Here is a 12,678-nt window from a genome sequence, read left to right on the forward strand (position 1 = left end):
TGCCCTCTTTCTATGTACTATTAGATGCAATTCACAGAATTGTATTAGCCCTTCTTGTTTTTGAGTTACAGAGTTGTAAACTTGATAGTGCTGTTTTTTGAAAAAGTTTGATTTTCGCCAATTTTTAATAAAAAATTTAGAAGCTAAATAAAAAATTCAAAACAAACTGTCACTAGACTAAGTTTTTCTTTTAAACGCAACAAACCTCGTCAAAGTTGGTGCAGTGGTTACCGAGGAAAATGAATTCTCCTTTTACATGTATTTACACCCGAGCTAAAGCTACCTCTTAACTTGGGACTGCGATGCTGGGAACATCTTCTGGAGTTCTTCACGCAAAACTTGTTTGATTGTGTGTCGCCAGTCATCGGAAGAGACTGCTTGAACTTCTGTAAAGTCCGGCATTGAGCGGCGATTGAATTGCCTGGTGCGCCGTTCTAACGTCTTCTCTATCGTCGTTGCTTCTAACAGCAATTCGGCTGTGATTGTGGGTGGGTTGCGCATAAGTTCGATGAAGAGTTCTTGTTTTACACCATGCAAGAGAAGACGTACTTTCTTCTGCTCAGACATTTGTAGGTCGGCGTTACCGAAAACACGAGTCATATTTTCCGTGAACACCACGACGTTCTCGTTAAGGGAGCTGCGCTTAGGCTTGTAGTAGAACTTCGGCCCTTTCTCTTGTGACGACGCTTGTGAAAGTCTTGAGGAACTCGCTGCAGAGCAGCTGCCATGCTGTTAACGAGGACTCTCGGTTTTTGAAACGAGTAATGGCCGAGCCTTCCAATGAGAAATAGACATCACGCAACTTACGTTCAGGGTTCCCCTTGTTGTACGCTGACAGCCTCTCGAATATCTTCAGCAAAATTTCTAGGTCTTCTGTTGAAGCTCCGCGGAAAGTAGGTGGCTCCCTGGGTTCCTAAAGCACTACCATTCATGGCGATGCTGTTGTCCCCATTTCGTTGATTTGGTGTTGATCCATCTACTCTACATGGGTAGAAGACCGTGCTCCGGGGGCAAGTGTAGCTTGCTCGATGGTACGGGGTGACGTTGGTGCTGTTTTCGGGTTCCGCATTGGGTCACAGATTTGCGGGGGCGTTTGGTGCATGTACGTACCCAGCGCCTCCACCAGATGTCACGAGCAGTGACGGTGAAGACAGCAAAACTGTGAATGACGAAACTAGCGTTTTATTGGGCGAACCTGTGCCTTCAACAACAGGCTACACTCAAAGAGCGATAGTGACGAACACAGTCGACGGTCGTCGAAAATCTGATCAGTGGGTGAAGCACGTCGGCTTTTATACGAGGGCCATCGAAGGTGCCACAGTAGTCGCTGGTGCCCGTGTGTCTTCCAGAGAGTACTACACATTTCACGTCGCACATACGTGTAATCCGATCAAACAAGGTTCGATGACAGCTGACAGCGGATAGATCACCGAAAGCATTTGCGAAACCTCCGATACAAGCAGGTGCGCCCTGCGCTTACCGATAAGATTTGTAAAACGGTGAAACGTGGTCACCCTATAAACAAGTACATGTGTCAATTCGTACGCACTGTTTACACCAACTGCTTTTTAAAATATACTTTGTTTCATTCACGTTCCTGCTATGACCTCTCACAAGATCGATGGTATCGCTTAACAAGAAAATTTAGGCCAGCGTTCCGCCATAAACATTCCGCTAGGCACCTTTACTGTATGTTAACGCGATAGCTTTAAGGGCTTCTTGTCGCATTTCGTCTGCCTGCCTTAGAATACCTTTTCGCATACGTGCCCTCCTTGAAACCAGGTTTTGTTTCCGCCTTCATGTACTTACAACACTATAATATGCCTTTATCATCACCATTATCATCATCATCAGCCTGGTTGCGCCCACTGCAGGGCAAAGGCCTCTCCCATAGTTCTCCAACTACCGCGGCCATGTACTAATTGTCGCCATGTTGTCCCTGCAAACTTCTTCATCTCATCCGCCCACCTAACTTTCTGCCGCCCCCTTCTACGCTTCCCTTCCCTTGGAACCCAGTCCGTAGCCCTTAATGACCATCGGTTATCTTCCCTCCTCATTACATGTCCAGCCCATGCCCATTTCTTTTTCTTGATTTCAACTAAGATGTCATTAACTCGCGTTTGTTCCCTCACCCAATCTGGTCTTTTCTTATCCCTTAACGTTACAACCATCATTCTTCTTTCCATAGCTCGTTGCGTCGTCCTCAATTTAAGTAGAACACTTTTCGTAAACCTCCAGGTTTCTGCCCTGTACGTGAGTACTGGTAAGACACAGCTGTTATACACTTTTCTCTTGAGGGATAATGGTAACCTGCTGTTCATGATCTGAGAAAGCCTGCCAAATGCACCATAGCCCTTTCTTATTCTTCTGATTATTTCAGTCTCATGATCCAGATCCACAGTTCCTGTCCTAAGTAGATGTATTCCCTTACCACTTCCAGTGCCTCGCTACCTATCGTAAACTGCTGTTCTCTTCCGAGACTGGTAAATAATACTTTAGTTTTCTGCAGATTAATTTTTAGAACCACCCGTCTGCTTTGCCTCTCCAGGTCAGTGAGCATGCATTGCAGTTGGCCCCTTGAGTTACTAAGCAAGGCAATATCAACAGCGAATGGTAAGTTACTAAGGTATTCTCCAACAACTATTATCCCCAATTATTCCCAATCCAGGTCTCGGAATACCTGTTGTGAACACGCTGTGAATGCCATTGGAGGGATCGTATCTCCCTGTCTGACGCCTTTCTTTATTGGGATTTTGTTGCTTTCTTTATGGAGGACTACGGTGGCTGTGGAGCCGCTATAGATATCGTTCAGTATTTTTACATACGGCTCGTCTACACCCTGATTCCATAATGCCTCAATGACTGCTGAGGTTTCGACTGAATCGAATGCTTTCTCGTAATCATTGAAAGCTATATATAAGGGTTGGTTATATTCCGCACATTTTTTTATCGCCCGATTGATAGTGTGAATATGGTCTATTGTTGAGTAGCCTTTACGGAATCCTGCCTGTTTCGTTGGTTGACGAAAGTCTAAGGTGTTCCTGATTCTATTTGCAAATACCTTAGTAAATAATTTGTAGGCAACGGCCAGTAAGCTGATTGGTCTATAATTTTTCAAGTCTTTGGCGTCTCCTTTCTTATGGATTAGTATGTTAGCGTTCTTAGAAGATTCGGGTACGCTCGAAGTCATGAGGCGTTGCGTATACAGGCTGGCCAGTTTTTCTAGAACAATCTGCGCACCATCCTTCAACAAATCTACTGTTACCTGATCCTCCCCAGCTGCCTTCCCCCTTTGCATAGCTGCCAAGCCTTTCTTTACTTCTTCCGGCGTTACTTGTGGGATTTCAAATTCCTCTAGGCTATTCTCTCTTCCATTATCGTGATGGGTGCCACTGGTATTGTATAAATCTGTATAGAACTCCTCAGCCACTTGAAGGATGTCATCCATGATATTGCCGGCTTTGTCTCTTAACGCATACATCTGATTCTTTCATATTCCTAATTTCTTCTTAACAGCTTTTAGACTTCCTCCGTTCCTGAGAGCATGTTAAATTCTATCCATATTATACTTCCTTATGTCAGCTGTCTTACGCTTGTTGATTAACTTCGAAAGTTCCACCAGTTCTATTCGAGCTGTAGGGTTAGAGGCTTTCATACATTGGCATTTCTTGATCAGATCTTTCGTCTCCTTTGATAGCTTACTGGCATCCTGTCTAAGGGAGTTACCTCCGACTTCTATTGCACATTCCTTAATGATGCCCATAAGATTGTCGTTCATATCTTCAACACTAAGGTCCTTTTTCTGAGTTAAGGCCGAATACCTGTTCTGTAGCTTGATCCGGAATTCCTCTCTTTTCCCTGTTACCGCTAACTCATTGATCGGCTTCTTATGTACCAATTTCTTCCGTATCCAGCTCAAGTCTAGGATACTTCGAGTTCTTACCATCCTATGGTCACTGCAGCGCACCTTGCCGAGCACGTCCACATCTTGTATGATGCCAAGGTTAGCGCAGAGTATAAAGTCTATTTCATTTCTACTCTCGCCATTCAGGCGCCTCCACGTCCACTTTCGGCTATCCCGCTTGCGGAAGGAGGTAGTCATCATCCGCATACTATTCTGTTCTTCAAACTCTACTAATAACTCTCCCCTGCAATTCCTAGAGCCTATTCCATATTCCCCCACTGACTTGTCTGCAGCCTGCTTCTTGCCTGCCCTGGCATTGAAGTCGCCCATCAGTATAGTGTATTTAGTTTTTACTTTACCCATCGCTGGTTCCACGTCTTCATAGAAGCTTTTACTTCCTGGTCATCATGACTGGATGTAGGGGCGTAGACCTGTACGACCTTCAATTTGTACCGCTTATAAAGTTTCACAACAAGACCTGCCACCCTCTCGTTAATGCTATAGAATTCCTGTATAGAATATGCCTCTATACACAGCAATATAAACTACTGCATCTCTTGATAGGGCCATACATACTTCGTTTACCTCTCCCTATTAATTATACTCTAGAAACAAGCAGTTCGCAATATTAAATTCGCTCCACAGTTCTTACCTTCTTTTTCATTTTTGTTGATCTTAATACGTCGCATTTGCCTAGCCTTTATTTCCCTCATATAGGCATTATATTCTTTAAAATGTTTAACAATGACCTCCCTTTAGACATTTTCCCCCAACATGTGCTCTCTCATCCCAATTATACTCGCTTCGCTAGCCAACGGAAGTTGATCTTACCTGCTATTTGTACTAACTGTGGTAGATCCACTGTGCTTTCTTCAGTAACATTTTGGAATATTTGACGCACTCATATGGAATCTGTATAATGCTTGCATATGTTTAAGAAAAACCCAAAACAAATTATGTTTTTTTAACTATAAGTAATCAATCTACCAATGAACGCTATTGATGCATTTGTATATGCATATTGTCACGAGAGAAAAAGCCAGTCAGTCAGTTCTAAGCGAACGGCCGTTTACAGTTCGTTTTTGCAGCCGCTACAACGCACACTTCTTCTTCCTCGACTTCTAGCGTAACTAGTGCGTGCCATTACCCCTCCCCCCAAAAAAAATAAATAAATAAATAAATAAAGTTGGGGAGATGTTAAATGCCACACGGAAAAAATAAAAGAAATGAGAAAGACAACGGACGTGACGACAGGGGCCGCATCTCAAAGTTTGTGGATGAGAGTCAGCGCGAATGGTAGGGCTTCATCCTGGTAACGTGAACAATGTCAGAGGAACGTGGTCTACGGGAGTGGTGCGAAGTGTCGGCTGGAATAACTTCGTAGTTGACAGGACTTAGATGACGCAATACTATGTAGGGTCCAAAGTATCGGCGCAATAATTTTTCTGACCGGCCTCGTTGACGTATAGGGGTCCAAACCCATACAAGATCTCCCGGGTTGTATGTGACGTCTCGATGGCATATGTTGTATCGACGAGCATCTTGACTTTGTCGGGATAGAATTCGTTGCCGTGCAAGGTGCCGCGCCGCTTCGGCACGCTGAACAAAGGCGTGGGTATCTGGTGCGGTAGGTTGAGACGAAGTTGGTAGGAGCATCACGTCGAGCATAGTGGTGACGTCGCGTCTGTAGACCAGACGAAAAGGAGGAAACCCGGTGGTTTCTTGTAGGGCAGTGTTGTACGCGAATGTCACATACGGGAGCAGTTCGTCCCAATTTTTATGATCCGTGGCAACATACATGGAAAGCATGTCCGCAATCGTTTTGTTGAGACGCTCAGTTAAACCGTTAGTCTGCGGGTGATACGCAGTTGCCGTACGGTGCGTTGTTCCGCTCAGCTGCAGAATATCTCGGACCAACTGGGCAGTGAAGGCCGTACCACGGTCTGTGATGACGACAGCGGGAGCACCATGTCGAAGGACGATATTTTTGATAAAGAAGTTAGCAACATCTGAAGCAGTAGCTCGCTGAACGGCTTGTGTTTCGCAGTATCGAGTGAGATAATCGGTGGCGACAACGATCCAGCGGTTATCAGCCGAAGACTTGGGAAATGGGCCGAGTAAATCCATCCCGACTTGTTCAAAAGGTGAGCAAGGAGGTCGGACAGGCTGAAGCAGACCGGCTGGTTTCAGTGGTGGAACTTTGCGGCGCTGGCAATCTCGACAACTTCTGACGTACTGCTTCACGGTTTTTGTGAGTTTTCGCCAATAGTACTTCTGCTTGATCCTCGCGAGAGTACGCGTGAAACCAAGATGCCCGGACGTTGGTTCGTCGTGGCATGCACGTAGAACGTCGTCGCGGAGAGTAGTGGGAACAACGAGCAGGAAAACGGTTGCCGTAGGGTGAAAGTTCCGCTTGTACAGGATGTCGCCACGTAGGCAGAAAGAGGACAAGTGACGCACGAACTGCCGTGGGGGTTGTGGGCGGCTTCCTTCAAGGTATTCAATCAAGGGCTGGAGCTCGGAATCTTGGCGTTGCTGTTGAGCAAGGTTTAAAGACGGGAGAGTACAAAGAAAACCAGAATCGTCGTCAGTATCTAGTGGTGCGGGTTCGACGGGGGCGTGGGAGAGACAGTCGGCGTCAGTGTGTTTCTGGCCAGACTTATAGACGATGGTCACATCAAATTCCTGCAACCGAAGGCTCCATCTTGCGAGACGGCCTGAAGGATCTTTGAGATTCGCCAGCCAGCAGAGAGAGTGGTGGTCGCTGACGACACGGAAGGGGCGTCCGTACAGGTATGGGCGGAACTTCTGGATAGCCCATATGACTGCCAGACATTCTTTTTCAGTTGCTGAGTAGTTTTTTTCAGCAGCAGACAAGGTTCGGCTGGCATACGCAATAACGCGCTCAACACCAGCTTGAAACTGTACGAGTGTCGCTCCGAGACCAACGTTACTAGCATCAGTATGCACTTCTGTGTCCGCCTCGGCGTCAAAGTGACCAAGGATCGGTGGTGTCTGTAGACGTCGCTGAAGGTCGTGGAAGGCGTCGGATTGTGCCGGGCCCCAAACGAATGTGACGTCGTTCTTGATGAGTCGTTGCAAAGGTTCGGCAATTTCACAAAAATTGGGTACAAAACGGCGGTAATACGCGCAAAGCCCTAAAAATCGGCGGACATCGTGTTTTGTCTTCGGTATCGGGAACAGAGCAACTGCCAGGGCTTTGTCAGGGTCAGGGCGCACACCGGTGCTGCTGACAATATGACCTAGAAATTTGAGCTCCTCGTAGCCAAAGTGACATTTTTCGGGCTTCAGGGAGAGGCCGGCGGTGCGGATAGCTTGAAGAACCGCCTCAAGCCGCTGGATGTGTTGTTCAAACGTGGTGGAAAAAACAACTACGTCGTCTAAGTAGACTAAACAGGAGTTCCACTTGAGGTCAGATAAAACTGTGTCCATCATGCGTTGAAATGTGGCCGGAGCGGAACACAATCCAAAAGGGAGGACCTTAAATTGATAGAGACCGTCGGGTGTTATAAACGCCGTTTTTTCCTGGTCCCGTTCGTCAACTTCAATTTGCCAGTACCCACTACGCAGATCCATTGAAGAAAAGTAACGGGCATGTCGCAGGCGATCCAAGGAGTCGTCAATTCGAGGAAGTGGGTAAACGTCTTTTTTCGTGACCTTGTTCAGTTTGCGATAATCGACACAGAATCTTAGTGAACCGTCTTTCTTTTTAACTAATACAACAGGTGAAGCCCAAGGACTTGTCGATGGTTGAATCACATCATCGTCGAGCATTTGTTTCACTTGACGACGAATAGCATCCTGTTCTCTTTGCGACACGCGATAAGCGTGTTGGCGAACAGGTTGGACGGTCGGTTCAGTGATGATTCTGTGTTTGATTAAAGGAGTCTGTTTGACCTTCGACGTGGTGGCGAAACAGTCGCTAAATGACGATAGCAGAGTAAGGAGCCTCTCCTTCTCGTTTTGGTCGAGCTGTGGGTTGACGTTGATGTGACTGGTCAAGTCCACATCGCTGGGTTCCGGAATCGAGATTGTCGTTACCGAAGCACAGGCGTTGGACTCGGCCACCGTTTCAAAGTAGGCCATGGTGGTATGTCTCGCAAAGTGCTTGTATTCGCCACTGAAGTTGGTAACTAGAATCGTGGTTTGCCTATGTTGGAGCTCTACGAGACCTCGTGCGACGCCAACTTCGCGATCCAGCAATATGGTGAGGTTACCTTCGGCGATGCCTATTCCTAGTTGTTCTTGGGGGCATTCAACGAGGACGAAGATGCTACTTCGAGGCGGTAACGTCACGCAGTCATCGACCACGCGTAAAGCCGCGCGGTGATGTTCATCCTCCACACTCGAATCCGACGAAACATAGTTAGAAAAAGTCACGAACAAGTCACGAAGGTTAATGATCGCCCCATATTCCTGGAGAAAATCCATGCCCAGTATAACTAGCCGAGAACACTTGGGCAGCACAAGGAAAGACGCTACGAAAGTCGAAGTAGAAATTTCAAGTCTGGCGGTGCATCGTCCAATGGGTGACACGAGGTGTCCTCCAGCCGTAATCAGATGTGGGCCGTCCCACGCTGTCAGCACCTTGCGTAGCCGAGTCGCCAGTGAGGCACTCATAACCGAGTAGTCAGCTCCCGTATCTACAAGTGCAGTTACCGGATAACCGTCGATTGAAGCAGTAATAGCAGCAGAAGTTCTTCTTGCAGTTTCGAATGAAGGCGTCAGCGGTACGTCGCGAGGGGATGGCGTCGGCGGAGGATATTTGACGGTTCGCATGACAGCGGCCTCACCCCCGGAGGTCGCCGTTTTCAGTTTCCCCGGCGCGGGCTTCCACCGTTGACTCCAGCGGAATCAAAGGCGGGTCGAGCACGGTTCGGTGACGCGTACCGACGAGGTGAAGGCGACCGTGACTGTCTTCGCTGTTGGGCAGGAGGAAGCCGGTTACTTTCTAAGTATTGCTCGATTTCGTGCGGGCGTTCGCCATAGCGCGGGCAACGGGCGTCCGGATGGTATCCCCGCAGACCGATCCGTCGGTACTGGCAATCGCGATACATGTGACCAGCCTCCCCGCAGTGATAGCACAACGGACTGTTGTCGGGGGCGCGCCATATTGTAGATTTGCGCGGACCAGGATGAAATGGTGCTTGTGGATTCGTGCGGTGGATCGGACTTGGGGAGCGTCGAGAAATCCCGGCAGGCGGCTGCGAAAAACGGCCCGTCGACGGTGCGCAAGCCCGAAGAGCATCCGCGTACGAGAACGTGGGAGGTTCGGGTCGTGTTGGTGGCGAGGGATGAACCACTTTGCCGATTTCTTCCCGAATGACATCCGTAAGAACCGCGGCACTGGGAGGTGCCGGAGTCGATGCATAGGACTTCTGCAGTTCTCGAACAATTTGTCGTATTAGCTCGGTAAGTGACTCCCTGTCATCATTTGCAGGTACGAGAGAACATGCAGCAGTCATGGTGGTCTGGCGTTCATACTGCGAGAGCCGCAGCCGAAGCATACGTTCCATCACTGTTGCCTCACGAACGAACTGAGAGACTGTTGTAGGAGGATTGCGCACGAGGCCCGCAAAAAGCTGTTCCTTTACGCCTCGCATTAACAGACGCACCTTCTTATCTTCTGGCATTAGTGGATCGGCCCGACGGAACAATCGCGTCATGTCTTCGACGAACATGGCGACGGTTTCGTTTGGCATTTGGAACCTCGAAGACAGTGCCTGTTCGGCTCTTTCCTTCCTTTCGGGAGTGCAGAAGGCTTCGCAAAGCAGTCGGTAAAACTCCTGCCAGCTGGTAAATGAGGCTTCGTGGTTCTCGTACCATACTCTCGCCGCGTCTAAAAGGGAAAAGTAGACGTTCTTCAACTTACGGCGATCGTCCCAGTCGTTAAAGGCGGCGACCCGGTCGAAATGGTCCAACCAGTCTTCAACGTCCTCAAAGGCGTCGCCATGGAATGGGTTAGGCGTGCGAGGCGCGTTGAGAATGCATGGTACGGGAGCGTTTGGGATCCCCTCGGTTTGGCTTGCGGTAGTTGATGACATCTTCCTCCCGGAGCTTGCCAGGGGACTGTATTGCGGTGGAAGACCTTGGAGGCGACGGCTGCTTCGATAGATTTCTGCCGTCCCCGAGGTACTGGCGCCAGTAGCTTCTGGTTCAGGACCCGTAGGCATACGATGGATGCGTACCCAGCGCCTCCACCAGTTTGTCACGAGAGAAAAAGCCAGTCAGTCAGTTCTAAGCGAACGGCCGTTTACAGTTCGTTTTTGCAGCCGCTACAACGCACACTTCTTCGTCCTCGAATTCTAGCGTAACTAGTGCGTGCCAATATTATTTTGCAACATATGTTCTCTCTTTCGTTCGCTTTGTTTTTTAGTTTGTAGTGTTACACGCTTTGTTTCACAGGAGGTCCTGCCAGCGGTGTTTAAACCTTAATACCTTCTACATATGCACAACTATGTATCATTCCTACTGTGTGTAATAAACTTGAATGCAGTTGAACAAAACAATGCCGTATATGCGCCGAAAGCACTCGATAATGTTATGCTGCAAGGTAAAAGTTTCATTATACGCAAATAAATCCGTGCTCCGCAGTAGTGCCGACTTGCCATTGCCCGAGCGATCGACGGGCATCCCTCTTCTATAATTTTTGGAACGGGGTACTGCACGACTATTAAAAAAAAAACAGTTTATTTCGGCACCTTAACGTGGCTTTGACGTGTATACGTCACTTTCAACGGGTGAGTTCTCGTGCTTTTAGGACGTCGCGTGACAGACAGAAGAAGTGAGTGCAGGCTGAAATTGCTTGACCAATAGCAGATGGCGAATGGCTAAAGAAAGCATCAAATCAGAAATAATTTCTTTTTTTAGTTTGGTATATTTATGCATAATCAGTGTGCACATATATCAAACGGGGCGTTTTCGCGGTTTTCGTGACGTCGCATGGAAGACAGGCGAAGTGGGGGTGGTCCGAGAATGTTTTTACCAAGCGTGCTGGGCTGATTGCATAATTGGAAAAGAAAAATTTGGAATAGCTTTACGTTATAACGCCCGAGGTAGTTGTCACCGCGTCAAAGTCGTAACGAAAAAAGAAAATAAGGAACACGTGTAATTGTTATAATAGTGTAGTGGTAGATGATTGTGACAGCCCTAGAAAAAGAAAAAAACTGGTGACGTCACCTTCGTGGCGCCAAGATCGTAACAAAAGGAAGATGAAGAACGAAAGTAAACAAAAGGACAACAAAGATAAAGCTGTGATGTTGCAAAAAAGACGGGTTGTGACGGCGTGTTAGCTCAGCTGATACCTTATGTTGCAAAACAAATGCAAAATTGCTCAATTTTACATTGACTCGCTAGAATAGTGTTATAATAGATAATTGTTAGTGTTGCGTGGACATGCATAAAATAGGTGAATAAGCAAGCAAAATTGAAGTAGCAGACGAGCTAAAGGATGCTGCGCATTAGTAGAGGATTCTCAGAAATTCTGTAGCATCCTTTATTTTGTGAATGCCCTAGTAGCATGTTGCATGTAAGTAAACATGCTAAATATAACTTACTTTCTGAGGAAACGTTCTGCTTTTTTCTCGTCCCGCAATGCCTTGACAGTGTGAGTCCGAACATTACGGGCTTGCTTGAGTTGAACTATAGGGCTTAATCGGGACGTTGCTGCAGAGTAATGCTCCAAGGGTTGCGAACACTGAGCCGTGAGCATCTCTTGTCTTGGCGCTCTGAAGCTGATCTAAGCAAACTGCGGCCCAGAAAAGGTAGAGCGCTGCAAACTCCGAGATCCAATATAGCAGCAAATGTTTATCGTGTTTGATTTGAATTTTTGTGCGTTGATCAGAACACGTTCAAGGGCAAATGAAAATGCGAAATGTGACAAGGGGCTTATACTTGTGATTTGAACGCCTTCACTGCTTCTTTTCAGGACATCCCAGCCTTAGACCTGGCCAACCTATTTGTCGTCAGCAGCAGTGTCAGTCTTCAGTCGCCCCCGGAGCCGACGTTGGGCAACGATGTTGGGCAACGTGAAGATGTTTTTATGGCGCACGCTGTACCTCCAAGGCATACGTCGCCACTACTTTGCCACAGCGATAGAGATCTTACTAGTGGGTTTGATTTTTCTATTCCTGACGATTGGCCATAAACCGGCTGAGCCACTAAGCAGGGATTCTGAGGAGGTGGACGCCAGTTCTGCTTTCATGCCCAATATAGTGACGGATATTGTGTATGCGCCGAAGAATGACTACAACGAAAGGCTGATGCTTGCCGTGGCCGACGAGATCTCCAGCCGCTGGGCAAGGAAGCTATTGCACCATATCTTCGGTAAGTGGCGCACGATCCTCTTCCGTTGTGAGGGCATGCGGCCGCGTCCAACCGCACGCAACCAAACTCTAGACACGGTCGCCTAAGCGGATGCCTTGCATGGGTCAATAGCGAGGTGGAATTGAATAGATTAGAAGTTAGTGCGCCATAGAGAAGTCAAGCTTAACAGAAAGCAAGCACGACTACGCACAAACGCGGACGTCCGACTGAAAGGTTATTGCCAGAATTAAAATCGCTGTAACGAACTATTAGCAAATAAACTTTCATTTCGGAGTCGTAGCGCTAACCCGGTCGTCCTTGTTTTGTTTTGAGCCTGATTTCTTGGCCCCGTGAACTCGCGTGAGCTGCTATGCACGGCTTAAACTCGCGGAAGAGCTTAACGAGTCCGGGGGCCGCCACCGAAACTTACAGGGGAGCCCGGCTGCCCA

The 12,678-nt window shown here is 47.8% G+C and overlaps 1 long non-coding RNA gene across 1 annotated transcript in view; it reads left to right on the forward strand.

Annotated features, from left to right (window-relative positions):
* The window catches only part of LOC140214203 (uncharacterized), a 51,921-nt gene that overhangs the window by 24,499 nt on the left and 14,744 nt on the right, over positions 1-12,678 (forward strand). The window contains exon 2 of the long non-coding RNA XR_011891125.1: positions 11,853-12,250. This is a non-coding gene — a long non-coding RNA (uncharacterized lncRNA). The remainder of the gene's footprint in view (positions 1-11,852; positions 12,251-12,678) is intronic.

This window comes from Dermacentor andersoni, chromosome 11 (genome assembly GCF_023375885.2).
Source record: "Dermacentor andersoni chromosome 11, qqDerAnde1_hic_scaffold, whole genome shotgun sequence".
In the NCBI taxonomy this organism is placed as follows: domain Eukaryota; kingdom Metazoa; phylum Arthropoda; class Arachnida; order Ixodida; family Ixodidae; genus Dermacentor; species Dermacentor andersoni.